This window comes from Scardinius erythrophthalmus, assembly GCF_964197995.2.
Source record: "Scardinius erythrophthalmus genome assembly, chromosome: 4".
NCBI classification, from domain to species: Eukaryota; Metazoa; Chordata; class Actinopteri; order Cypriniformes; family Leuciscidae; genus Scardinius; species Scardinius erythrophthalmus.
In genome coordinates, this window is record NC_138224.1 from 55295577 (window position 1) to 55321678 (window position 26102).

A 26102-nucleotide genomic window follows, 5' to 3' on the forward strand; every position below is an offset into this window, starting at 1 on the left:
GATATTTCTAGCTTGATATTTTCAGGTAAGACAATTAAAATGATAAAACTGAGCATTAAAACTGCAATTAATTAGCCAATAGATTCTGTCACTTTTATTACGAAATACCGTTTTGGCGCTTGTAAATGTGACGCGACAGATCTCTAGCGGTACGTGAACCGATCATCTCTAGCTAACGTTAATAGTAAATAAACACGAATGAACACTGTTGAAAGATACAGTAACAGTTACAACTTAACGAAATGTATATTCCTCATACAGAATATCGACCAATCAATCAAACAAAGGGGTCAATAAAACAGCTGGAGAAAAATTAGCCTATGCTATGTCACATAACATTTACCTCAGGAAAGCCAGCACGTTAGCAGCTAGTTAGATTGCGTGATCGTGGCATGATTGTTGACATGAGATAACCGTATTGCGATGTGTCTGCAGATCTATTTTTTTACAGTCTATGCTGCAGACATTACAGGCTAGGCCCTATTACGTTATTAGCCTGTCGTTACGTTACATTCGTTGCTAATAGGCAGGTTTTTATGTCTGAAGCTAATGGGGTAATAGTTTCTAGTTAAACGCAAAGTTAAACTAAAAATTACTTAAGCTTACAATTACATTAATGCAAAAGATTAACACTGGCAATCTATTAGAAGTAAACGTTAATGTTAAATACACTGTGGTGTCTGTTTGTGTAACATTTTTTGCTGTCCTCGAAATTGAACTTGAAAAATAAAACCCAATCTAATCTATCTATTTGTCTGCCTGTCTGTGTTACATTAATATCTCTTTGCCTAACTTTTTTTTCCCTCTCTTTACAGCATACATTCCCAGCGGGTTGCAAGGACTTCTGTGGCAAGTTTGTTTTATAACTTCCATGCTCTATGTCTTAGTTGAACAATCCAAAATTTGGTTTAGAATTCATTGTTCAAAAATCTTTCTTGTAAAAGTTTCTCTCTGTTTATGTTTTAGATTGAAGATGGCCCAGAGAGGTAAGCCTTACAGTTGCTAATCCAGAAGCATTAGGCAAGAGTGTCTGAGAACAATGGTATGATCTGCAAAATCTGTCTTTTTTTATAACTGATTTATTACTGACTAGCTTTTTCTTTCTTTGTTGTTATTCAACAAGAGAGAACTCCCATCAATTGGAATCAAAAGGAAACACTGAAATCATTTTTTAAGGATGGAATGACACGAGTTGGTTCAGAATTAATACCAAGAGCTGCATCGGCTACTGGTTTGGACACCAGTGTCGTAGAAGTAAGGTTTTCTTTAGTGCCACACTAACAAACAACATGTTAAATAAATGAATGAAGTGTTTTGTTAACATTCAGTTTAATTGGTGTAATACCCTTTCGCTATTTTTTTGTTTTTCAGAACTGGATCGGTAATTACAAAAGATCACAAATGACTAATGCTTCGTCTGAGCCCCGGCCATCAAAGGCCAAAGTTCACATTAGAGAGCTGTCAACTTACAATCTTTTTTGTAGGGACAAAGGTGAGAAACAAAATTTAAAGGTGGTATAAGCGTTCTCGCGCGTTTTTTTAGGCCAAAACATTTTTTTCCACATACCGCAAACATCTCCTCACTATCTGCTAGCTGCCTGTCCCTTGAAAACACTGTAAAAAAACACAGTCTCTGACAGACAGCCCAGGCTCAACAAACTGCAGCAAAAACAAACTGAGCAACAAACAGAGCGACCCGCAGCACAAAACATAACAAACTGATCCAGCCAATAACCAACAAGAATGATGTGGGGGTGGGGTTTGGGGGGTTAGTGTGCGGATGAGGAGGAGGGAGGGTGGGTCTAGCTAGCCTCCGTCAGAGAAGTAAGGGTTAATGCCCGACGAGGTGTCCATTATCAGGTTTTAATGGACGACGGCGAGGCGTGAACCGGCCGACGCGCAGCGGAGGTCCATTAAAACCTGATAATGGACACCTCGAAGGGCATTAACCCGCTTATACCATGGTTACTTACGAAAGAAAGAAATATTTAATCAATTAATAATACTTTAATGTGTTTTAGAGTAAAAATCGTGAGGGTTTTTATTTATTAAGTCGAGCGCACTATTTAATATCTCCCGTATACAGGCGTTTCCAAGCAACGTGGCCACAGCGACCCGACCGCAGCAGTTGATCAGTGAGTTTGAGCCAGCGCAATCATTTAGAACTGTCATCAGGCAAATTGACGGGACGCCTTTCCTAGGAGTCCATTATCACCTTTTAACGGACACCCTGCAGCCAATCAGAATCGAGTATTCACCCAGACCATGGTATAATGTCTAATAAGGACGGGTTCTGCCTACAGGTTCTTGAATAATAATTCAACACATCAACAAGAGGTTACGCCAACCGAGATCACTTATAGCACCTTTAACGACTGCTTTTCATTTTTATACTAAATTGTTTGTTTTCGTACATGATGGCCCTGTTGACATCAGGTTCATGAGGGTCAGATTTTAATGATAGCATTTGGCAAGTATTTCACTCACGCAAGTTGCATTCATCAGTGTAAGAATGCTGTGTGTATTGAAAAGAATCATCAGGTCATCTACTTTACACGTTATCTTGTTTTTACAGAGTTGTTACAGAGAAATGGGTTTCACAACCCAAGTAAACCAGTGTTTTGGACTGATTATCGTTGTAGGAATTTACTTTCAAAAGGAGATACTGACTCTAATGTGTTAAGTTTTCTGTGCATCTATTTTTTCCTTCTTTCCAGGCACAATGAATGATATTAAGGGCAGATGGGCCAAATTGGGGGAAGATGCAAAGCAGAAATACGTTCAAGAGGCAGCAGAACTGAGGGCACATGGGTAGGCACAGGACCTAAGCCCTGCGATGAGGGATGCCCGAATTAAAATGCACCTTAAGAAGCTGAAGTTAGAGGTTTGGAAAGAGGATTCATTTGCTAAGCATTAGTGGTATTTTTACAGTATTAGATGGAAGGAGGATCAACAGCAATTGTGATGTGAGCAGAACATTGTGTTAGACAACTGGATTGTTTATCTGTAGATTTTATAGTAATTTTAAATTAGTTCATTCCAAATAAATATTCCAGCTGATTTTTGTTTACAAGGCTATCAACATCAAATATTCTTACATTGAAGAAATTGCCAAAGACTCATACCACCCTCTCAAACTAAATTCCTACTGGTTGGGCTAGTTTATTCAGATCAAGGTGGTCATTAGTAATGAAGCATTAGTAGTAACAAATGGCTATGAGTCAAATTATTAGTTGCATTTAGACTCTATACAAATACAGCTAATGTATAGTTAATGTAACCCTGGTGGTCCCTGACCACTTGTTTGCCACTTGTGACAACACTGTTTTCATATATTGCCAAGCCCTGTTATGAGTTGTTTCTTCAGTGTGTGTTGGATTTTTAAAAGTAGGTTTTGACTATTGTGTATAATCAATTATTTTCTATTTTTGTGGTTGTCTTCTTTATCTAAATATTGTAAAGATGTCCAAGCTTGAGGATTTGGGTGTGGAAACAGCCATTCTATCATTTGACCGCCAAAAGTCTTCATTAGAGGTGTTTGAACTGAGCAGCAAAGGAGCCACTGATTTCCTCGATTCAAAAGACACAGTAAACAACTTTGCACTTCATTTCAAAGGTATTGGCTATATGAAAATCCACAGAAATGGACTCAGGCCCATAATAGTGCAAATATACATAATACAGTTTTATTAAATGAATTGTTGTCTGTTGTTACATCTGTAGCCAGCTCCTCAGCCGCAACACCCAGTACCAGAGATCAAGTCAGTGTTCTGGTAGGAAAAGTAAAAGATCTATTCAACCAAAAATATAGTAAGTATAAGTTAAAATACTTTTAAAACTGATGTAAAGAAACTGCTTATCTTGATAACCTAATATACCTTCACGAATCCATGGCATTTTTAAATGAATAAATTATATAAGGTGCCAATCAACCATCAGATTATGTCACCTTACCAAAATGACGGTTTGCAGCCTTTAAACTGGCCATCAACTAGAAGGGAGAGTCACAATTGTCCAACTGTGTAACATTGTGTAACGTGTGTTTCATGTCTTTCAGAGGAGGCCGGAGGTACTGGAAGGCTCCCCTACCAGTCCCTAGTGAATCAGGGCTTGACTATTAAAGTTTCTGGACTGCCTAACAGCTTTACCCTGAGGAAGCCTTCCTTTTATGGAAAAAACCAGTTGGTAGGAATTTTGCAAGCTGCAGAGGAGATTACATTTGAAATAGGTAAGTGACATTACCAGCAGTTGTTTTTCTCCACTTGTGTTTTGGCAGTGGTGAAAATAAGTTAACTAAAGAATAATACAGGCCTACATGTAAAGGCCATTGCACACTGAGTCCGAAATTCGCATCCGAAATTTTCGTACGTAAAAAAAAAAAAAAAAATATATATATATATATATATATATATATATATATCGACCTCACGTTATGTCAATCACGCTTGCACACCGTCTACGAAACTTTCGTCCGTAATAAAAAATTCGGATCGGGTTCGATTTTCTGCGTTTTTTCGCATTCACAGCCAGTATTTTGAGAGCCACCGTACAATTCAGAGCCACCGTACAAGCGATCGACAAAATCCACAATGGATTGAGCAGCCAATTCGATTACTAATCATGTATTATTTGAGTATAAAATATAACCTGTATACAGCTGTTCTGTCTGCCCAGCGCTTCCGCCGGCCGTGTGTTTGCGTGTAGGCTATACGTGTGTGTGTGCCCATACCTTAGACTTCCACATTTATACATAGAAGTGAAGGATGAAATCCCCAAGGATTTGAAAGAAATTGATTTTTATTCAGCCACAACAGACATGTGGTCCAGTGTAAATATGACCCTGTACATGAGCCTAACAGTACATTACCTCACAACTGACTGGACACTAGTATCAAAATGTCTAGAGACAAGATACACCCCAGAGAACCATACTGCTGATACACTTTCAGAAACTCTTAAGTGCATTTTATCAGATTGGGAATTAGATGAGAATTTTTTTTCCTGCATAACCACTGATAATGGGGCTAATATTGTGGCTGCAGTGGGCAAACTTGGCTGGCCATGGCTAAATTGTTTTGGCCATAATCTCCACTTGGCTGTTACAAATGCCATAGCAAGTGAGAAGGATCGCACAGCACGTGCCCTAGGACTTTGCAGGAATCTGGTGAACACGTTCAGCATGAGCTGGTTAAAAAGAAGAGACCTGAAAAAGGCACAGATGGAGGCTGACATTCCTCAGCATAATTTAGTTCTGGTAAGTTAAATATTTTATTAAAAGTATTTTTATTTTGTATATTAAATTAAGTAAAAAAAAGTATCAAGTAAATTTATCTTTTAAAAAATATATTATAATCCTCAAACCAATTTTCTACTTTAAATTATACTATATAATCTCTAAAACTAATGTTTTTATTATATATATATATATATATATATATATATATATATATATATATATATATATATATATATATATATATTATATTATATTATATATATATAGTTAATAATTATATAAACTATAACAAACATGTCATATTTACTCCAGGATGTCTCTACACGCTGGGGAACAAAACAAAAAATGATAGACAGAGTTCTGGAGCAAATACCTGCAATCAGACGTGTCCTGATTGATGACAGAAAACATGGACACCTTAACCCGACCTGGCAGGATGAGTCCGTCCTTGAGTCCATTAATGCGGCACTGAAACCTGTGGCTGATTTGATTTCACAGATGTTCTATCAGGGGAAAAGTATGTTACGGTGTCTTCGGTGAAGCCTGTTCTAGACCTTTTAAAAGATGAACTCTTATCCCCTGACTCCAATGACACAACTCTCACTTCAAATATCAAGAAAAAAATGTGCGCTGTACTTGATGAACAGTATAGCCCAGCTCCACTTCAAGAGCTCCTGAGAAAGGCCACCCTTCTTGATCCAAGATACAGGGCCCACTTTGAAGCTGCAATTATAGATGACACCAAAGCCCAGCTTTTAAAAGAGATAATGGAGATGACAGAGGAAGGACACAATGTTGAAGAAGGTGGGAAGTACACTGTAAAATATTTACCTAAAACATGACCTAAAAATGTTCATGCTGCAATCTAAATTAACTGGTTTTATTCAGTGTATATATACACCAACACAAGATTACACTAACAAAAGTAATTTTTAAGGGTTATATTAGGTAGACATCCTGCTTAAGGTAAAAGCTACCCCTTTACTTTTTACAGTGTCTGACGGAGCTGCGGCAGATGATGTGCCTACAACATCTTCTGCGCCTCCTCCAAAAAAGAAGAGACTGTGTGATCTGCTGCAGAAAAGAAAAGCTCAACCTTCTACACATGGCTTAACAAAAAGAGAGCAAGCTGATGCTGAACTGTCAAGGTACCTACAGGAAGAAGCACTAGATAACTCGGCAGACCCTCTGATGTGATGGAGAGACAATGAATCCAGGTTTCCTTTGATTTCCAAGTTGGCAAGAAAGTACATGTGCATTTGTGCAACAAGTACTGCTTCTGAAAGAATGTTCAGTACAGCTGGCAATATTGTCACCCCAGTCAGATGCTGTCTTAAGCCAGAAAAGGTCAACATGCTAGTGTTTCTGTCCCGTAATCTACCAAGCCATTAAGGAGCATGATTGTTTTTGTTTCAGAATTTGACTTTTATGGCCTGTTCTGTTATGGTCATAGTTTATATTTGTGATTCATTGTTTCTGTTATTTACAGTATTTTACTTTAGTTTGAGATATTGACACGACAGTCCTTTTTGTGTTATGGTAACTTTATGGTGATTGTTTCTATTATTTATACTTTCATATACATTTAAATTTTTTCTTTAAATGTACACATTTCTGAAAGATACATATTTTTCATTTAATAAATTACTTTAATATTTAAAGGCTTTAAGTGTATTAATGTGTTATTGCAAGTGACAACTTACAAGGGATTCAATTAAATAATCACAACAATTTATATGACAATTAATCGTCAAAGCCCTAAAACAGACAATTAATCGTCATGATCGCAATTATTTATTGGACAATTAATCGTCAGCCAAATTTCATAATCGTGACAGCCCTACCTTAGACATACTGCCAGTCTCTGTTCAGGATCGATTGGTTCACGGAAGTTGGTGGTCTTCTTTTTAATATGTGGCTCCAGTATCGCTAGCAAAGCATCAAACTGTTCCACTGACATTCTGAGGTAAATTTTGATTCGTTTGGGATAATTTCACAACTCCTTGATAAGGAGGTGAAACTGTCCTTCCTCTCGGCGCAATCTCAGGATTGGATGGACCCAATATTTCCTCTTTTCTTTTTATCTTTTTAAGAAGAAAGAGGGCAAAAAAAACAAAATCATCCTCACCTCACTGCTTGACGAATCCATTTTTTATTTTTTGCGTTTTTTTTCCGCAAAGGTTTAATAATACATATCGGACTCAGTGTGCAAGGTTTCTGTGCGTGACGAATTTTAAGGTTGACGAACATGAAAAAACGCATATGTGTGCAATGACCTTAAGCCTTTGTATAGTGCTGGGCCATTGCGTCTCTCTCTGTCCCTTCACCCCAACCGGTCAAGGCGGATGGCCGCCCAGGCGCCCACCCTGAGTCATGGTTTTGTTTTAGGTTTGCCTCTGCCTCTTAAATGGATCATATGATGCAATTTCTTGTTTTCCTATTTCTTAAGTGTATTATGTAGCTGTTAGTGCAAGTATAAGATCTGTAGAGTTATGAAGTCTCAAACCCAAAGAGATATTCTTTGTAAAAGTTATGGCTCAGCCATACCTTCCTAAAACACTTTGTTTTAAACACGCCCCCACATCTCTACGTCAGTGTGTGGGGGCAGTTTCATAACACCACCCAAATGTATACGCAAAGAAAGCATAACTTTTATTCTCGCCGGCGCCGCCATGTCATGGAGATGCTGTGTTTTCCGTTCAAAACTACTTTGTTTGGCCTTCCAAGGGCTGTTCCAGGACAGTACAACCCAAATATTTAACTGACTGTTTCTAGCACCTCAGAGAGCACAGATCGTTTTTGGGTCTTTGTCTTTTCTATGATTCATTGATACTGCAGGCCAATGCAACCCCACTGACATGGCAGAGGGAATGTCCAAGCACATGGGTGCAGAAGGTAAGCTGAGTTGTATGTATTTTATCTTTAAATAAATGCAGATTGTTTCTAGAGTGACTGCTGTGTGGTTACTAGGGTTAGACATGCCAAGATGGATCACATGCTTCCTGAAAATCAATTGTTGCAGGGAATCATGTGGCTCATCTGTGGTGGCCACTGAATGCTGTTATATTCTTTTATTGCCTGTCTCATTCTATTGTTGGAGCTGGCTACCTGCTTGGACAGTCTGATGGCAATGCCCTGCCCATCTGTAGCAAAGTTAGGAAACACGAATGTAGAGAAATAAATGTATTAGTTTGCATTATGGTCCTTTTCAAAGTTGATCTTAATATCTTTATCTGGAAGTCTGAATCAGATTCTTGCCATCTTCTCCTAATCCGGTGTTTTTTCTCCATGTTCAGCAAAGAGTCCTTAATTCTACAATGGTCAGCAAATAAATCTTATTAATAATTGTTATTTACACACTTGCTCAGAAAACAGTGACAGACAGATTACTGCTTACTTACTCTGTTTCACACTCCATGTACGACTCACAAGTCCCAGATCTATAGACCAGCACAAATATTCTGTAGCTACCAAGCATTACTGCTGTAATATAGTACTATTACTATAATATTAGTAGTATATATACACTATTATAAGGGAGACCTTGCTGATAATTGATTACTAATCACACCATAATAAATTACTGCAGTATTATAGCAACTCTTAATTTATAACCATTGTGAGAGTTTCCTTTAAAACTATGCTGTTACTTTAGGCTTCCATGTTGAAGCACATCAGCAGGGCACTTAAAGACGGCTGTAATAAACACATTGAACTCTTACTTGAACTTGTAGAACTGAATCAGCTTCATGATGTAGTCCCTTTTCCATTTACAGACAGTGTCTGGAGAACAGAAAAAGAGATTACTGCTGTTCTAATAAAGTGCTTCATTTCATGTAATTGTAATGTACTGTATTTCATTACTGTACAAGGAAAGGTATGTATAACATATTTGCAATATTCTTTACTAATTATATTCATGACCTTCATACAGTATTCAAGACATTCACTTCAGTTGTTTACTTTTTGTTTTCTGTTTCTGTTGGGCTAGCTCCATCTCACTTTTCTTCCATTTCTCCATGTCTTCCTCAGAAAACCAACACTAGAAAACAAAATAACAGGAAACAAGAAAACATCAATACTACACACTCTGTGCAAAATGCGCTTAAAGGAACACTCCACTTTTTTTGGATATAGGCTCATTTTACAACTCCCCCAGAGCTAGACAGTCATTTTTTTTAGAGAGATGCTAACGGTCTAATCCGATTCAATGATCTATGCTAAGCTATGCTAAAAGTGGTACCGCCAGACCCGGAGAGCAGCTGAATGGATTAGAAAACAGTGAAACTGTTTAACTCTGGGGAAGTTGTAAAATGAGCCTATATCCAAAAAAAGTGGAGTGTTCCTTTAAGCACATTTTGCACAATTGTAAAATGTTACCTATTTCTTATGTGCATTGTTTACCTGGTGCCTCTCTGATGACAGATGTGATGTCTTCTTGAGCGAGAATCGATATTGTCTTTAATAGACTTATACTGACCAAGTTGTGAGTGATCAGCTTCACTCCAGAAAATATAAAATGTATAAACAGTGAACCACCAGCACAGCATTTTGACAGAATATGCAGCAGACAGTGAACAAACCTAGGGCAGTTGATTTCCTCCGTCCATAATGCAAAAGGGCATCAGTCAACAGGTCTAGGCGGTGAGATGGAGTCATCTCCTTTGTGACTCTGGCAAATCTTCTGAGAAAAGACCACAGCCTTTCCATTCCTTCTCTGTCTGTGAGCCCAAACCCTTCGAGCCGCCTAGTGCTGTACTTGATCTGTGTGTCAGGTTGTGCTGGTTTCTGAAGACGAGGGAACAGAATTTCAGTGCAGCTGGTTTATTTACAAACTCAGGTTACAGAAAAATACAGGAACTCAGGGAAAATCCAGGAACTCAGGAACAAATAACCATACTTGGACGAGAACCGACAAACACTGAGGGAAAACACAGGGCTTAAATACACTGGGGCTCTTCCAGAGCAGACTCAAGTGCGGCGTGCTCAGTCTCTTGCGGGCAGGCGATTGGCTCCGATTCTGGCGAACAGGTGACGTGCTCAGGCTCTTGCTCGAAGACTGTATCTGGCTCTTGTTCAAAGACTGGCTCTGGCTCTTGCTAGAAGACTGGCTCTGGCTCTGGTGGACAGGCGACAGCACAAGACATACTGGACTCGGAACTGGCTGGAGTGGAAGATCTTCCACCACGAATTTGGATCAACACACCCATAGCGTGTGATCCACGAACTCAAGGAAAGTGAGAGAGAGGTATCTGGGCAAGAGGGTCTTTCAATCCACCCCAAAAATTCTGTTTAAGTTCCTCTTCATCCCATGTCACATCATCATAAAGATCCAGTTAAAGCCCCGCATATTCCTCAAGTGAGCGCTCATATTGAAAGAGGATAGTTGTTTCCATGGGGTTCACCTTTTTCTTCTTATTTCTCACCTTACTCATCTTTGGTTTTTAAAGGGTCGGTTCTTCTGTCAGGTTGTGCAGGTTTCTGAAGACAAGGAAACAGAATTTCAGTGCAGCTGGTTTATTTACAAACTCAGGTTACAGAAAAATCCAGGAACTCAGGAACACACAACCATACATGGACGAGAACCGACAAACACTGAGGGAAAACACAGGGCTTAACCCTCAATCGGTTCTTGGGGTCTATATGACCCCAATCGACTTTTCCTTGATTAAAAAAAAGGGTTCCCTTCATCTGAGTGGAATAATATTTTGTGACTTTTCCTACATTATCTATCTATACACACACAAAAAAACTGGGCTTGATTCGGTTGTTCTGAAGGTATGTAAAAAATTTTTTTACAAATCTGGTCTTCGGGGTCAATATGACCCCACATTGAAATGAATGGGAAATTTGAAAAAAAACGCAATATTTTTTCTTCATTTGTCAAAAAAAATCTATAAATCCAGCATAAATCAGAAAATTTTCACACAGAAATGAAGGCCTACTACTAGAGCATAAATGTGATGTAGAAAAGACATGCTCACTCTCACACACACAAAAACACACACAAACAAACACACACATGTCTGTGTGTACTGCCACAGCATTTTTATAGAACTGGCAAAGGAAATCAGTCACAAATGCAGAACAAAGATATAAAAGGGTAAGACCTAATTCATGCACACAAACACACAGGCACACTCACACACACACACACACACACACACACACACACACACACACACACACACACACACACACACACACACACACACATACATACATACATACATATGCACACATGCATTCTCTCTCTCTCTCTCTCTCTCTCACACACACACACACACACACACAGAGAGACATATGCACACTCTCTCTCTCTCTCTCTCTCTCTCTCTCTCTCTCTCTCTCACACATACACACAGACACACACACAGGTGTGACTGTCACAGAGAGAATTAGTATCCAATTTGGCTAATGAAGCCAAATGCAGAACACGTGTGAGTGAGACCTAATGCATCCACATGCACACTCACATGCAGAGAGAGCAAGAGAGAGATGAAACAGAGATAAAAGACAACTGACCTTTTCCACTGTAAAAAGTTTACGTCTAGATGTAAGAGCTAGACCTGTGTTTTGAAAACAAAGGAATTGTTCCCACGCAAAGGCTATAAAAGAGGGTCTTTGGTGTCCTGCACACAGTTCATTCTGTGCTGGCAGTATGACAAAGCGCTACACTCTCCTCGAGACACTGGACTGCTTGCTGGATTCCAGCGAAACTGAAGATGCCCTGGAAGACTCTGAGCCAGAAGACTCTGAGCCAGAAGACCCTGAGCCCCCTGAAGACAACACAGGGTTGGAAGATTACCAGGAATCAGATGATGACTGTGAGGAGGGAGATGCAGATCAAACCTTCACTTCTAAAAATGGGCAAATAACCTGGTCTACTACCCCACCTTCCCAGGGGCCAGGGAGAGCTTCAGCAGCACGTGTGACAAAGCTGACACCCGGACCGACACGGTACGCATGTTCTCGTGTAGAGGACATAAAGTCATCTTTTTTATTGTTTTTTCCACCAAGCATCCAAAGCATCTTGGTGGAGATGACAAATTTGGAAGGCAAGCGAGTATATGATGCTGACTGGAGGGATGTCGACTGGACTGATATTGAGGCATTCATTGGTCTGCTTATTCTTGCCGGAGTTTTTCGTTCTAACAATGAGGCCCTGTCCAGTCTGTGGGAGGCTGAAACTGGGCGTGCAATTTTTTGTGCGGTAATGACTCTGAAAAGGTTTCAAACTTTATCAAGAGTCATCCGATTTGATGACAGGGCAACAAGACCTGCTCGCCGAGAAACTGACAAGCTGGCACCAATTCGGGACCTGTGGGATTTATGGGTTGAGCGTCTCCCAATAATGTTCAACCCCGGGTCAGACGTAACAGTGGATGAGTGCCTGGTGCCATTTCGAGGTAGATGCTCATTCAAGCAATACATGCCTAGTAAGCCGGCGAAATATGGGTTGAAAATCTGGGCAGCGTGTGATGCCAGAACGAGTTATGCATGGAACATGCAAGTTTACACCGGCAAACCTCGAGGTGGCCAGCCAGAAAGAAACCAGGGCATGCGTGTGGTGCTTGATTTGACCACTGGTCTCCAGGGACACACAGTGACGTGTGACAATTTCTTCACTTCCTATGCCCTTGGCCAGGAGCTCCTGAGAAGGAAGTTGACCATGGTGGGCACACTTCGAAAAAACAAGCCAGAACTCCCACCTGCTCTACTGACCACGAGAGACCGAGCTGTGTTTTCTTCTCTTTTTGCGTTCAATGAAACACACACTATTGTTTCATACTGCCCCAAAAGGCATAAAAATGTGCTGCTCATGAGCACGTCACAAGGCTGACAAAATCAGCGACAGGGAGGACAAGAAACCAGAGGTCATCTTGGACTACAATCGCTGCAAAGGCGGAGTTGACAACCTTGACAAGGTATTTACAAATTTTATTATTTGATGCATTGTTTAGCGAATTTTCAAAGTTGCTGAGTTAGTAATTGGTATTTCTTTTGCTAGCAGATATACTAATTTGTTTGTGTGTGTGTGTGTGTGTGTGTGTGTGTGTGTGTGTGTGTGTGTGTGTGTGTGTGTGTGTGTGTTTGAAATATTGCAGATGGTTTCAAGCTACAGCTGCAAGCGAAAGACTAATCGATGGCCAATGGTTGTCTTCTCCACAATCCTCGATGTTTCGGCCATAAATGCCTTTGTGGTGTGGAGAGAAATCAATCCATCATGGGAAAGAGGGAAGTGTATGAAAAGGAGGCTCTTTCTAGAGCAGCTGGGAAAAGCTCTGGTGTCCCCTCAGATGGAGCGACGACAACACGTGCCTCGTACACCAGCCTCTGCAGCGATTCTGAAGAGACAACAACAGCATTCGTCCAACGAGCCAGGGCCCTCCACTGATCCACCCCCAAAAAGAAAACGGTGTCAGGTTTGTCCACGGGCAAAGGACACCAAAACTGACAAGCAGTGCACAAACTGCAAAAGAGCCATTTGTGCTGCTCACACAGTGTTCCTGTGCCAGATGTGCGTGGACTGATTATTGTTTTACAATTTGTTTTCCATATTTTTTGTAGCTTGTTATTGCTTTTATGTTCAGTGTTCAGAATGTTATTGACATTTTTTTTTATTGTTATTAGATGTTCACTTATATTGCTTTTGTTTACATATTATTTATTCATTTCTTTTGCATTCTAAAGTTAATTATTTATTTTTACACTTTGTTCATTAAAATATGTTCAACAATATGCAACTAAAATCTGACTCCAAGTCTTGTCCTTTAGGTGTGTCTTGGGTGGCATTTAGGTGGCATTTTTCTGTCAAATCTCTGTGGCATTTTGTAAAAACAGACATTTCAAAATGCATCAAAACTACAAAAATTCTACTATTTAAAAAAATAATTATTTTAAATGTCCTTTCTTATGTTTATATATATATATAAATTCACAAAATATATTTCAAAAGTTGTAATACAAGCAGTTGGCCACATGCAGTAAAATGAATGGCTCTCTATTGCCTCTGCTGGTCAAAACTATTTCTTTCTTAAACTGCAAAGAATTTAGGTTTATCTCTAACCAGTAGATGGTGTACTTCTACACATAACACCTAGATCAACATCCAGAAACAATTTAAATTAAATTTAGATCATCATTTAAGTGATTTTTTCATAAAAAATTAATATTTCATATGCAAGCTTATGGTGTAGTTGAGAAATTGTGTGGTAAATAGGTACAAAAGTACTTCATATCTCCCAAAACACAGCATTAATGAATAGATGAGAAGTAAACAAAAAAAACCATATATTATTTGTATAATTAAAAATGTATATTTTTTGTATAATTTCTCTATCAATTGTTGGGGTCATATTGACCCCAAAGACCAGATTTGTAAACAGGAAACAAAGACCTTATTAGGGTTAAATACACTGGGGCTAACAGGATAATTAACAAGGTGATTGACAGAACACAGGTGAAAGACATTACTAATTAGGACATAGGAGAAACTAAGTAACAGGACTAAACCAAAAGCACAAAAGACAGGTGAAATCTAGATAACATAACTAAACCAAAACACAGAAACGTGACACTGTGATTAAAGGAAAGTGGCAGAATCTCACAGACACTGAAACTGAGCATGATCCTACTTACCGTGTTCATAATGTGTGTTTGGTGTGTGTGTGTGTGTACATGCACTTGCTGTGCGCAGTTACGCGCCATGTGATATTTTCCTCTACTCGTACTGCTGTGGTCTACGAAGTTATTTTGCCTTCCTGTCATCCCAGATCTCTCACAGCAGCAGGTAGGCCTACTCTGTTACGTGAGTGTAATGCTTTAACCTTGACCATTCAGCAGAAGAGGTTATATTATTTTATATTACATGCTATTACTTTATATTCATGTAATAATTGTACAAATTAGATAGTAATCTGCATAAAACATAAAGAAAACACATTTAGGTATAACAATCATCCGCTTATAGTGATTTGAACCAGACAGCTGTGAGATAAGCGGTTTCCACTGTACTGTCCTAAACAGTGCATCTCTGAAACAAGTTTAGACAAATACCAGGTAGGAAAAATTATAGATTAAAGATTACTTTTGGGCACATCTACTTAATTTCAAATGTGCAGCTGATAGACAGGAAAATGGAGGCCAAACAGGGAGCAAATGATATGTGAAACAGGTCCTGATGTCTCTAAAGTCAATGAATTACCTGACAGGGCAATTTGTGTCCATAAACATGAAATGCTGGTATGGCCAAAGAGATGTTGTGTGGTATGCCCTCCCCGGATTTCTGATTGAACACAGTATGGCATAATTTTGAGTAAATGTGTCAAGGTCTTTTCTCAAAACAATAATTCAGTTTTACACAGAAAAAGAAAGTACTTACATGCAAATGTGAGGCAACAACACAGGCAATGTCATAGACTACTCGCAGGTGTATGTTCTTATCCTCACATCTTCGAAGTAGCTCATCGATGACATACAGGGGATAGGCTAATCTATTTAAACACAAATGTGAATGATGACACTTTTTGCTGAGGAAAAGTAAAAAAATAATAATTATACAAACAATCTCCAGCATCAAATTCAATACCTAAATAATCAATAAGGGCACTCAATATTATTCCAAATGTTTTCATGTTTTCTTATAATAGTGAAGATTATGGAAGGGTGGTAAAGTTCAAATTTTGTAATGTTTTGGAATCTCCCATATACATTCCATGAGGTTTATATTTGGTGACTGAAAAAAATGAATAATAATTTGGCTAATGTTAGGGTTATGCTATTCTAAGCATTTTATGAATAGGTAGAATCAAACAGGGGAATTATCATTCTGGAACACTGGGTCAATAGTCAGAGATGTCAGTCATTATTGTGGCATAGACTTGCCGTTCTCCTTGGCTCATGTTGACAAACATTAGGGGCATTTCATGACGACAAGAGGCTCCAAACACTCCTGTAACATCAAGTTTCTTTGCTTGTTTTTGTGACCTCAGCACGTTGCCAGCCTTGAAGTTACTTCAGTCCTAAAGATTTAAAGAAAACATAGATTTTACGGGAGGAATAATGATCTTTTTTCACAAGTTTAATTAATATTTCATGGACTCAGTCCATGAAATTCTGCAACTATGACTAACCTCATGAGGCTTTGAGCTGTCAAGATGTGATAGCAGGTATTCTTCTACATCCTTTTCCTCAACAAACATGCGGGTTCATGTAATGGCTCAACCGCACTTGTACCTGAGCTTTGCTTCCTCACAAGGCCAAAGTTGGCATCCAATGTGACAATCATATCTCCATCCGCCTGGAAAACAAACACTTACAGTAATACTGGTTTTGTTTCTGCACCAGGTTTATACTTTTATACTATTACTATTTTATTATAATGCTATATACAAAAATTAACTAAGTTTGCAGATATTAATTCTATACCATTAGGTTAATCAAACAAGAACCACGGTGGAACTAGAACCAACCTTTGGACATGCTGGGCATATGGTTCCATCATCTAACTGTGGGAAAATATCGACCAAACTTCTTTGTCGGAAGTGGTGATGCCTAAAATGGGATATGGATTCTCCCACAAGGGCTCTGTAGAGTGTGTTAACCTAGGGTATAAGCAGCAGTCAGGGAAAACATTACTGTTTCGTATACTTACATCTGGTGATGGTGGTTTACTCAGAAGTTGTTATTTATAGGATATTATAAATAACTCAGAAGTTATGTTATTTATATATTTATTTATATATTTATAGGAAAATATCAAGAATACTTTTGCATGTACAATCCTAGATGTTCCATAAATGTTTCCTTTTAGTTGTGATAATGATGTAGTACAATCAAGGAAGAAGGTGTAATTTCTCAGAAGAAGGTGTAATTTTCACGTCAATATGGACTCATCAGTCTTCCATGACAGTAACTGAAATTTTCACTTAACAGAGAAGACTTCAAACTAACCTTTGCAAACTGACTTACCTCTGCAAGTGTGAGGTTATTTTTCCAGCGCAGGGTGTTGCAAAAACCCTCAACAGAAACCTGACACTCCAGTGACAGACAAACAAAAAGCTCTAGCAGAGGGATGGAGAAGGCTGTCTGGGGCTTGTCAGCTGTTGCTGGCCAGAGCCCATACCTTAGCAGAGTGCAGGCTTCTGGTTCACATGCACACATATTGACTGTGACGGTGCAGAGCCGTCCTGCCAAATATAAAGATAGAAATAACATAAAAACATAACCTAGTACTACTATAGAGACTATATCAGCATATACTAAATCACTTGAGTGTGTCACCTATAACTTAATGTTTGTAATTATTGGAATCAGCAAAAAAAAAAAAAAAATCAAAATTGTATCCCAAATTTGATTAATTCCTTATAGGAAATCATTACTCTACATGTAATAGGATTGAATTCCTTAACCTGTCAAGAAAATTAAATACCGCATATACCCGACTATAAGACGAGGATTTTGTCCTAAAAATAGGCTGAAAAATGGTCGTCTTATATTCGCGATATAGACAAAATCACGGGGGAAAGGGAGAAAGAACAACGAAATTAATATGAAATAGTGACTGAAACGCGACCCATTAAGACAAAACATTTTGGAGTCTTCCAAAAATCTGTTTTTCAACAGAAAATTATTTTATTTGAAAATTGCTGTGATAATTCATTCTCTCTCTTCCAGCACGTGCCTCTCTCTCTCTCTCTCCCTCTCTCTCTCTCTTTCTCTAAAGCAGCGTTTTAATTCAGTTAAAGGCTCGATTATCAGGATTTTTGTGCAGATTAACATCTTGGAAGGGAGAGATGGTTTTGTCTTAATGACAAAATGATGATGTCGCAAGGCAAATATAATTCAATTCAATTCAATTCAGTTTATTTGCCAGACTCATGTCCAAAAGCCACGCAAGACAGAACAGATAAAAACAAACAAAACAAACAAGCAAACAACAATAATAAAAAGCAAATACAATAATTAAAATACATACAGACATTTCAGCCAATGCACTCTCAGTCTGGATTTGTACCTGGAGCAACTCACTAAGGGATTTGAGAGTGCCACCATGATACTGTTGTTAATTGTAGTAATTAATTTAATAACTATACTAGCTTCATAATAATAAATACTAATAATGATTTAATACATTAATGGGAAAACAAACCAATTATCGTATTGATATCGTTAAGGCATCTGCCATCAGCGATATCTCTGTCTATCGTCGATACACGATACTATCGTCTATCGGCCTAACCCTAGTTGGCAGCTCTGTTTTATGTATTGTTTTCCCTTCTTGGCTAATTAATTGCAGTTTTAATGCTCAGTTTTATCATTTTAATGGTCTTACCTGAAAATATCAAGCTAGAAATATCGCAACGTTGGCGCCCGCGTCATCCAGTAGATTTCCCGATTCCGTCAAGATGGATTCCTGTGGGACTGGATCTGGAGTCTTCTGTATTTGTCGGTTAACCATGTAGATGGATGATAACAGCCTACCAGTAGGCGCAGGAGGCCACCTTCTGGCCATATCTATAAGCTGATAACGCCCACTCAATCGAGTGATAACGTTCGAATCGGGTGTACATAAACCATAAACAAAGCAGTGCGTGCTTACCGTTTTGAGTATCAATCCTGTTAAACACCTTCTTTATTCCACTCCTCTCGTGTTAATATTAAAATATGCGCCAAAGAACACTCAGGTAAGATGACATATCATTAGAACTGCGTCTATCTGGACCGTTTTGACATTTTTGCTCACTGTTTTGCTATTATTCACGTGCACTGCCTCATTCACTAAGCTGAACAGCCAATCAGAGTTCCCTCAGCCGTTACAAAGCCGACGAGGACCAATTTCAGCCGACGGTGCGGAACACACTGAGAAGATTTAGTCGGCCGACGCACAAAAACTGACAGACGGCCAACCGTCGGCTTGGTGTGTTCCAGGCTATAGAGCAACCATCCAAATCAACATGTGTCCAAGAACAAAAGGTACAAAAACTTGCGGTCAGTACAACTAAAAAAGAAATGAAATATTTTTTCCTTTCCACTGTGAAAACATTGTTTGTATTTCATTTAATACTTGATTAAATGTCTCCATGTTCAAAACGTATAGTTTAATTTTTAATTTATTTACATGTGCCTTTATTATATGATATCCATGGTAGCACATGCTAAATGGGTTCTCCGGTCAAAAAACTTAAGGTTGTTGAAAGTAAAGACGTTATTTGTGGATATGTGCACAAACGATGTGGGACGGCAGAGGGCTATTTTTTTTTATTCCAGCACCGAAGGCAAATCCACAACCCCTGCAACGACCTGTAGACCCCATGCAAAGTAAGTGCCATTATGCATATCTGTATTTTTTTACACTTAATCTAAAGTACACAAATGTGCACATGTTCCTCTTGTTCTTTTGCAGTCTAATGTTGCCCTGTGTTCTAGATACAACATTCCAGCAGTGACCAGCGGTGACGCCAGGATGGCATTCGAGACGGCTGCTGAGAACCTGCCGGAGGTGGAGCGTAATGCGGTGGCTCAGCTGCTTCTCGGACTGGTAACAACTTTAATGCAGTTTTTCAAACCAGCCGTGATGACTTTCATAATGTCGTTGTTTTCGCAGCAGAGAAACGGACATCTTTTTTGCAGGCAAATAAGAATAAAAGCCCAGTAAAATTACAAAAAAAAAAATCAAACGCTGCGTCAGTGAGTATCTATTCGGTTGTTATGTAAATATTTACGCTTTTATTTAATGTTACTGTTTATTAACCTGTGTATTAATTTGGTTGTTTACCCAGGTAGAGATGGCAGAGAATTTGACATCCAGTGCGGTGGCTCTGCCGACATTTCTGTGGTGCCCAACCTTTCCATTAAAAACCCACCGGTAAAATATAAGACGATTGCTGAGGTGAAGTTTATGGCCCCGAAGCAGAACGTAAAAAATTACTGATTTGTTTTGCTATTAATTTAGTAGTAATTTGGTTAAGTAGGGTATATTGAGTATCTGTATATGTGTTGTGATTGGTTTAAGCAGTATTGTATTGATTTATGTAAAAGTAGGCTATAAGCAGCTGCTTCTAGGTGGTTAAGCTTATATTTTGAAAGCATTTAGTAAGTTTAAGATGTTTAGTTAGTTAGTTAGTTAGTTAGTTAGTTAGTTAAGCTTTATTATCCCCATGGGGCAATTTAGTTTACAGCCAGCAGTCACATACAACATACCATCAACACAAAAACACATAATAATATAATACATTAAATACTCATTCATTTAAAAAAACTAATCGCTCTGGGGATCATGGACTTTTTAAACCTGTTGGTGTTACCCCGTGGAACATTATAACGACGCCCGGAAGGAAGCAGTAAAAACTCTTGGCACGAGGGGTGAGTAGGGTCAGCAATGATAGCCTTAGCCTTCCTCACACATCTGACCCTATACACCTCGCTAAGGTCATTTAAGGCAATTCCAGCAATTTTTCTACACACTTTGACGACATCATTTAGACGGTTCTTTTGCTTCTCCAAGAGGGAACCGAACCAACAAATAAATGAAATGTATACAGTTTATATAAATGTCAGGGTTTATCAGAGGAATATAGAATGTAATGTGAGATTTGAATGCGTTTTTTTTTTGTATGGTGAGTGCCATACGCATGCGCAACTAATCGAAACGTGTGCAGTGAAAGCTCTGTCTGCTCGAGTGTCAATAGCTGCGTTTACATGGACACTTATAATCGGATTGACGGCTCAATCGGACTAAAAAACCTTCATGTAAACACCTTAAATCGATCCGATTGAGCTTGATCCGAATGAAATTTCGATCCGATTGAAAGGGGTGGTTTATCCCTTTTGTAATCTGATCGAGAGAACATGTAAACACTTGATCGGATTGAAAACCGAAACTGAAAGGACTGCGCATGTGCAATGACATTAACTAGCGTAATGACGTATGACGTGCAGAACGAGCTGTTCTTCCTGTTGAATAAAGTCATATTAATAAGTTTCCCATCATTCTAAAATTCTCATTTTACTCGCGCGTCTGTGAAGTGAAGCAGGACAACGTCCCACCAGTCCTTGTTTTGGATTCTCATCCACAGGCGTCTAAGTAAGTACCTGGAGGTACTTATTTCAGGTTTTATAGGCCTTTTATCAAACATTTGATCCAACTGAAACGCAATAATGGATTTCAATAATCAAGCAGAGAAATACTAAAGTCAGAGCTTTGATGAACTATAAGGTTAACTTTTGATCAGGGAGAAAAATCATCAACACTTCAACACATTAACATTTAAAACACTTAACATTTAAAAATTATCCACCTCAATGAAGCGCATACGTTTTTATGCCGATTTTTAGAATTTATGCAGATTTTTGCATTTCCATCCAGTGTTTTTTTTTTTTTTTTTTTGATAACATAAATTGAGCATAAAAATAGGTGGATGGAAAGTGTATACGCCTCAATTGAGCACAAATGTTTCTTATGCATATTTTACAATTTATGTACATCTTGCCATTTCCATCCAGCGCTTATGTGATAGTACAACATTTGCATAATAGTATGGAATCATAGCTATTGGTTCACTTAGACCGATATCTGCTCCGCCTATGGTCACAATATAACAATTAACAGTTTCTAAATAAAACAGACAGCTGTCCTCACTCAGTGGTGAAAGCATTATATCTATGCAGTTTGCGCAGAAGCATTCAGCTCTCGTGTTCAGCCTCCTCATGTGAAGACCAACTCGGGTAAAAAACATCGACTCTACCTGTGCGACTCCACCGAGCAAGGACACCAGGAAGGCAATTAAGTATCTCCTCCTCCCTATCCTTTCCCACTTTTATCTTATTTCCCCTTACTCAACATGTGCTTTCAATACATTCCTGTTGTCTACACCCTACCCTACACTAACACTGCATCCCATTCTCTCATCCTCACACACACCTCTCTCTCTTTCTGTGGGTCTATGGAATTGTCAGTCAGCAGTCAATAAAGCTGACTTTATTCCAGCCTTTGCATCTCATTCTACTCTTAGAATCTTGGGCTTGACTGAGACCTGGATTCGAGACCTGAAGACTCAGCAACCTCCGCTGCTCTCTCTAGCAATTTCTCTTTCTCTCACTCCCCTCGCCAGTCTGGGAGGGGTGGGGGTACAAGGCTTCTCATTTCTAACAATTGGAAATACTCAGCGCTCTTCTCTATGCAACAATAATTTGTTTGAATATCAAGCTATTACACTTACAACTCCCAATAAGATCCATATTGTAGTCATGTATCGCCCCACAGGTCAGCTGGGAAACTTTGTAGAGGAGCTGGATGTGCTGCTGTCCTCTTGTAGTCGACGGCACCCCACTTCGAAAAGTCGTATGCCAACCCCAGACCAACCTCTCCCACAGCCAATAACCCTCTCTCCTCATTCTCTCCACTGGAAGAAGTATCTACACTCCTCCTCTCCACTCATCCTACCACCTGCCCTCTAGACCCCATCCCCTCACACCTTCTACAAGCCATCTCTCCCACACTTCTACCAGCACTCACACACATTATCAACTCATCCCTCCATACTGGCACTTTCCCCACAGCATTCAAGCAGGCTTGGGTAACTCCACTGCTTAAAAAAACAACACTAAGCACATCATTGGTAAAGAATTACAGACCTATCTCTCTCCTACCATTAATTCCAAAAACACTTGAAAGAGCTGTTTTCAACCAAGTAACATCCTTCTCGTCTCTGAACAACCAGCTGGATGTCAACCAATCCGGCTTCAAGAAAGGGCATTCAACTGAGACTGCATTACTGTCGGTCACAGAAGCCCTAAGGATCGCAAAAGCTGCTTCCAAATCCTCAGTCTCCTGGATCTGTCTGCTGCCTTCGACACTGAATCATCAGATCCACATGTCCACCCTCTCAACACTGGGCATCACAGGAACTTCACTCCACTGGTTTGAGTCCTATCTCACAGGTAGGTCCTTCAGGGGCGCATGGAGAGGCGAGGTATCCAGAGAACATCAAGTAAGTAAGCTAAGTAAGTAAGTAAGCTTTATTTCTATAGCACTTTTCACAGACAATGGAGTCACAAAGTGCTTCACAGAGTTAAAAAAAAAATATATATATATATATATACACATAACATAAATGCACATACAATACAAAATTACACATACAGTATATGTGCCACAATAAAAAAAGAAAACATAAAACTAGTTAAAAGCTTGTCTAAAAAGATGTGTCTTTAGGTGCTTTTTAAAAATTTCTACAGAGTCCAAAGCTCTCAAGTCTAATGGAAGAGCGTTCCAGAGCCTTGGAGCCACCACGCAAAAAGCGCGGTCACCTCTCGTTTTTAAACGTGTTCTAGGAACAGTTAAAAGATCTTGACCCGAAGACCTCAAAGAACGGCCTGAAGTGTAGGCATTAAGTATATCCTGGATATACGCCGGAGCTTGATTATGCAAGGCTCTAAAAGTAATGGTTAAAATTTTAAATTGCACTCTAAAACTAACTGGAAGCCAGTGAAGAGCCTTGAGTATAGGTTTAATGTGAGATCTTCTTTTGGTCTTTGTTAAAAGTCTAGCAGCAGCATTCTGAACTACTTGCAATTTGTCCATGGAGGAATTGTTTAAACAAGTGTACAGTACATTGCAGTAGTCAAGACGAGACGAAATAAAAGCATGAACAAGCATCTCCATCTCATTATTAGAAACTACAGATCTGATTTTAGCGATATTCCTGAGATGGAAAAAACAGGAACGAACCACAGATTTAACATGACTGTTAAAACACATAGATCTATCAAAAATGACACCTAGGTTTCGCACAGCATTACATTCTGAGGGTGATAGAGCCCCAATGGCCAGTTTAATCTTGGGAAAAATGTTGTCAGGAGCAAAAATCAGCACCTCAGTTTTACCTTGGTTTAGCTGCAAAAAATTGTCTGCCATCCAATTGTTAATGGAGGCTAGGCAGTTATGCAACAAAGACAGTTTGTCTAGCCTATCAGAGTTAAAAGAAAAATATAATTGAATATCATCTGCATAGCAGTGATATGATATTTCTCCAAAGCTACTAATAATCTTCCCAAGAGGAAGCATATACAGGCTGAACAACAGAGGGCCAAGCACAGACCCTTGGGGCACACCACAGGACAAAGGAGCAGAATCTGACATATATTTCCCTACGGACACCGAAAAACTCCTGTCGGAGAGATAGGAGGAAAACCAATTCAGAGCTGACCCAGTAATTCCCACAGTTTTTTTCAGTCTATCTATCAGAGTGCAGTGATCGACAGTGTCAAATGCTGCACTGAGGTCTAAGAGAACCAGCACAGAGCATTTACCCCCATCAGCAGCCATCAAAATATCATTTGAGACCCTAAGGACGGCTGTTTCAGTTGAGTGTTTTTTTTCGAAACCCAGACTGAAATTTGTCAAAGATATTGTGCGCATTTAAAACATTATTCAGCTGGTTCGCCACAACATTTTCTAAAATTTTAGAAATGAATGGCAATTTGGAAATAGGCCTATAATTTTTAAAAGTAGCTGCATCAAGATTGTTCTTTTTCAAGATAGGCTGAACAACAGCATGTTTAAAACAATTAGGTACCTTGCCCAATTGAAGAGACAAATTTAAAATTGAGACCAAACATGGGCCAAGATGATTCATGGATTTTAAAAACAGAGATGCGGGTAAGATATCTACCGGGCTTTGTGAAGGTCTCCTCGTGCCCACTAATTTAATTATTTCTTTCAGCGTAATGGGGCAGAAAGAGTCCAGTATTGAAGGTCTTTGATATTCAGTTTGACCTATATGATGGTTTGCTGATGGAACCAAGCTTGCTCTGACAGCTCTAACCTTATCCACAAAGTGAGACAAAAAGTGGTTGCAGTCACCATTTGAAAACACAGGGACAATACATGAGCAAGGAGAAACAATATTATTAATAGTTTCAAAGAGAGCCTTAGGTTTTTTCTTACATGCAGATATCAAATTAGTAAAATAAGAGGCTCTAGCCTCTTTAATCATTTCATGCAAGTTAATAAAAAGATCTTTAAGATACACGCGATGGACTTGCAGCTGAGTCGCTTTCCATAAGCGCTCGGTTTTCCGGCAAACACGTCTTAAACTACGAATGGCTTCATTCATCCACGGTGATGTATTAACGGCTGCTATTTCTCTAGTTTTAAAAGGTGTCACTTTGTCCAACAGCAGGGTACAGTGATCATTAAAAGCCTGTGCACAGGTGTCTACATCGGTTGAAATAAGAACAGAGCTTGAATCAAAAGCGGCAGAAAATTTCTCAATAGTACGCTGTGTGATCAATCGTGAGCAGGTCTCTCGTTTAACAGGGAGAGGATCCTCATCACAAACAAGTTCAAATAAAATGCATTTGTGGTCGCTAACAAGTACATCTTCAATACTGATGTTATTAATATTAACACCATGAGAGAAGACAAGATCGAGCGTATGCCCTTTGCTGTGCGTAGGGCCAGAGACATGCTGAATGAAATTAAACGATTCAGTAATATTTACAAATTCAGACGCAGTTTTACACAAAACTGACCACAGGGGTTCCTCAGGGTTCAGTTCTTGGACCCCTGCTCTTCTCCATCTACACCACATCACTGGGACACATCATACAAGCACACGGTTTCTCCTACCACTGCTATGCTGATGACACACAGCTCTTCCTCTCATTTCAACCAGATGATCCCACAGTAGCTCCACGGATCTTAAGCTGTCTGGTGGACATCTCCACATGGATGAAGGAACATCACCTACAGCTCAACCTGGCAAAGACTGAGCTTCTCGTCCTCCCTGCCAATCCGTCTCTAGAGCACGACTTCACTATCCAGCTAGATTCATCATCAATCACCCCATCAAGGTCGGTC

General features: G+C 39.2%; 1 pseudogene across 1 annotated transcript; it reads left to right on the plus strand.

The window, feature by feature from the left end:
• Window positions 1-973: 973 nt before the first annotated feature.
• On the plus strand, window positions 974-8926 carry LOC308689350 (annotated as a pseudogene). The gene is made up of 9 exons: window positions 974-986; window positions 1124-1254; window positions 1372-1492; window positions 2718-2884; window positions 3463-3616; window positions 3724-3810; window positions 4058-4228; window positions 8075-8131; window positions 8892-8926. The product of its transcript is annotated as an uncharacterized misc_RNA (transcript).
• Window positions 8927-26102: the final 17176 nt, after the last annotated feature.